Genomic DNA, 4,200 nt, shown 5'->3' with positions numbered 1-4,200 from the left:
CTCCTCGGTTTGCAGATGTATTTCGCATGTTGACGAGGCATTTGGCTACCTTAAGAGAGTCGTAGTTACTCCTGCCACTTGCTCCCCGTTCTACCACAGTCACATCTACAAGCTTACTCTGGCCAGTTCACCAGAAGCGATACGCCATTATTTGTTGACCTTAAGACTTTCACAGTACTCCTTGCGGGAGCTCCTCGGGATTGCCAATGTAATTCGCCTTTTGACGAGGCATTTGGCTACTCTAAGAGAGTCATAGTTACTCCTGCAAGTTGCTCCCCGTTGTACCACAGTCACATCTACAAGCTTACTCTGGCCTTTCACCAGAAGCGATACGCCATTATTTGTTGACCTTAAGATTTTCACAGTACTCCTTCCGGGAGCTCATCGAGAATGCCGATGTTTTTCGCCTGTTGACGAGGCATTTTTCTACCTTAAGAGAGTCATTGTTACACCTGCCAAATGCTCGCCGTTAGCCACAGCCACATTTTGAAGCTTCCTCTGGCCCAGTTCACCTGAAGCGGTACACCATTATTTGTCGGCTTTGAGACCTTCACTGTACTCCTGCCGGGAGCACCTCGAGTTTGCACCTTGCACCCAGATTTATCACTGTCACATCCTCAAGCTTTCTCCGGCCAGTTCACCACAAGCGATACGCCATTATCTGTCGACATAAAGTGTTTCACAGTACTACTGCTGGCAGCTCCTCGGTTTGCAGATGTATTTCGCGTGTTGACGAGGCATTTGGCAACCTTAAGAGAGTCATAGTTACTCCTGCCACTTGCTCCCCGTTCTACCACAGTCACATCTACAAGCTTACTCTGGCCAGTTCACCAGAAGCGATACGCCATTATTTGTTGACCTTAAGACTTTCACAGTACTCCTTGCGGGAGCTCCTCGGGATTGCCAATGTAATTCGCCTTTTGACGAGGCATTTGGCTACTCTAAGAGAGTCATAGTTACTCCTGCAAGTTGCTCCCCGTTGTACCACAGTCACATCTACAAGCTTACTCTGGCCAGTTCACCAGAAGCGATACGCCATTATTTGTTGACCTTAAGACTTTCACAGTACTCCTTGCGGGAGCTCCTCGGGATTGCCAATGTAATTCGCCTTTTGACGAGGCATTTGGCTACTCTAAGAGAGTCATAGTTACTCCTGCAAGTTGCTCCCCGTTGTACCACAGTCACATCTACAAGCTTACTCTGGCCTTTCACCAGAAGCGATACGCCATTATTTGTTGACCTTAAGATTTTCACAGTACTCCTTCCGGGAGCTCATCGAGAATGCCGATGTTTTTCGCCTGTTGACGAGGCATTTTTCTACCTTAAGAGAGTCATTGTTACACCTGCCAAATGCTCGCCGTTAGCCACAGCCACATTTTGAAGCTTCCTCTGGCCCAGTTCACCTGAAGCGGTACACCATTATTTGTCGGCTTTGAGACCTTCACTGTACTCCTGCCGGGAGCACCTCGAGTTTGCACCTTGCACCCAGATTTATCACTGTCACATCCTCAAGCTTTCTCCGGCCAGTTCACCACAAGCGATACGCCATTATCTGTCGACATAAAGTGTTTCACAGTACTACTGCTGGCAGCTCCTCGGTTTGCAGATGTATTTCGCGTGTTGACGAGGCATTTGGCAACCTTAAGAGAGTCATAGTTACTCCTGCCACTTGCTCCCCGTTCTACCACAGTCACATCTACAAGCTTACTCTGGCCAGTTCACCAGAAGCGATACGCCATTATTTGTTGACCTTAAGACTTTCACAGTACTCCTTGCGGGAGCTCCTCGGGATTGCCAATGTAATTCGCCTTTTGACGAGGCATTTGGCTACTCTAAGAGAGTCATAGTTACTCCTGCAAGTTGCTCCCCGTTTTACCACAGTCACATCTACAAGCTTACTCTGGCCGTTCACCAGAAGCGATACGCCATTATTTGTTGACCTTATGACTTTCACAGTACTCCTTCCGGGAGCTCATCGAGAATGCCGATGTTTTTCGCCTGTTGACGAGGCATTTTTCTACCTTAAGAGAGTCATTGTTACACCTGCCAAATGCTCGCCGTTAGCCACAGCCACATTTTCAAGCTTCCTCTGGCCCAGTTCACCTGAAGCGGTACACCATTATTTGTCGGCTTTGAGACCTTCACTGTACTCCTGCCGGGAGCACCTCGAGTTTGCACCTTGCACCCAGATTTATCACTGTCACATCCTCAAGCTTTCTCCGGCCAGTTCACCACAAGTGATACGCCATTATCTGTCGACATAAAGTGTTTTTACAGTACTACTGCTGGCAGCTCCTCGGTTTGCAGATGTATTTCGCATGTTGACGAGGCATTTGGCTACCTTAAGAGAGTCGTAGTTACTCCTGCCACTTGCTCCCCGTTCTACCACAGTCACATCTACAAGCTTACTCTGGCCAGTTCACCAGAAGCGATACGCCATTATTTGTTGACCTTAAGACTTTCACAGTACTCCTTGCGGGAGCTCCTCGGGATTGCCAATGTAATTCGCCTTTTGACGAGGCATTTGGCTACCCTAAGAGAGTCATAGTTACTCCTGCCAGTTGCTCCCCGTTTTACCACAGTCACATCTACAAGCTTACTCTGGCCGTTCACCAGAAGCGATACGCCATTATTTGTTGACCTTAAGACTTTCACAGTACTCCTTCCGGGAGCTCATCGAGAATGCCGTTGTTTTTCGTATGTTGACGAGGCATTTTTCTACCTTAAGAGAATCATTGTTACACCTGCCAAATGCTCGCCGTTAACCACAGCCACATTTTCAAGCTTCCTCTGGCCCAGTTCACCTGAAGCGGTACACCATTATTTGTCGGCTTTGAGACCTTCACTGTACTCCTGCCGGGAGCACCTCGAGTTTGCCGATGTATTTCGCCTATTGACGAGGCATTTGGCTACCTTAAGAGAGTCATAGTTACTCCTACCACTTGCACCCAGATTTATCACTGTCACATCCTCAAGCTTTCTCCGGCCAGTTCACCACAGGCGATACGCCATTATCTGTCGACATAAAGTGTTTCACAGTGTTACTGCTGGCAGCTCCTCGGTTTGCAGATGTATTTCGCGTGTTGATGAGGCATTTGGCTACCTTAAGAGAGTCATAGTTACTCCTGCCACTTGCTCCCCGTTCTACCACAGTCACATCTACAAGCTTACTCTGGCCAGTTCACCAGAAGCGATACGCCATTATTTGTTGACCTTAAGACTTTCACAGTACTCCTTGCGGGAGCTCCTCGGGATTGCCAATGTAATTCGCCTTTTGACGAGGCATTTGGCTACTCTAAGAGAGTCATAGTTACTCCTGCAAGTTGCTCCCCGTTTTACCACAGTCACATCTACAAGCTTACTCTGGCCTTTCACCAGAAGCGATACGCCATTATTTGTTGACCTTAAGACTTTCACAGTACTCCTTCCGGGAGCTCATCGAGAATGCCGATGTTTTTCGCCTGTTGACGAGGCATTTTTCTACCTTAAGAGAGTCATTGTTACACCTGCCAAATGCTCGCCGTTAGCCACAGCCACATTTTGAAGCTTCCTCTGGCCCAGTTCACCTGAAGCGGTACACCATTATTTGTCGGCTTTGAGACCTTCACTGTACTCCTGCCGGGAGCACCTCGAGTTTGCACCTTGCACCCAGATTTATCACTGTCACATCCTCAAGCTTTCTCCGGCCAGTTCACCACAAGCGATACGCCATTATCTGTCGACATAAAGTGTTTCACAGTACTACTGCTGGCAGCTCCTCGGTTTGCAGATGTATTTCGCATGTTGACGAGGCATTTGGCAACCTTAAGAGAGTCATAGTTACTCCTGCCACTTGCTCCCCGTTCTACCACAGTCACATCTACAAGCTTACTCTGGCCAGTTCACCAGAAGCGATACGCCATTATTTGTTGACCTTAAGACTTTCACAGTACTCCTTGCGGGAGCTCCTCGGGATTGCCAATGTAATTCGCCTTTTGACGAGGCATTTGGCTACTCTAAGAGAGTCATAGTTACTCCTGCAAGTTGCTCCCCGTTTTACCACAGTCACATCTACAAGCTTACTCTGGCCGTTCACCAGAAGCGATACGCCATTATTTGTTGACCTTAAGACTTTCACAGTACTCCTTCCGGGAGCTCATCGAGAATGCCGATGTTTTTCGCCTGTTGACGAGGCATTTTTCTACCTTAAGAGAGTCATTG

This window comes from Schistocerca nitens, chromosome 12, assembly GCF_023898315.1.
Source record: "Schistocerca nitens isolate TAMUIC-IGC-003100 chromosome 12, iqSchNite1.1, whole genome shotgun sequence".
Taxonomy (NCBI): domain Eukaryota; kingdom Metazoa; phylum Arthropoda; class Insecta; order Orthoptera; family Acrididae; genus Schistocerca; species Schistocerca nitens.
The sequence above is the reverse complement of the archived record's forward strand: the minus strand, read 5'-3'. Positions refer to the sequence as shown.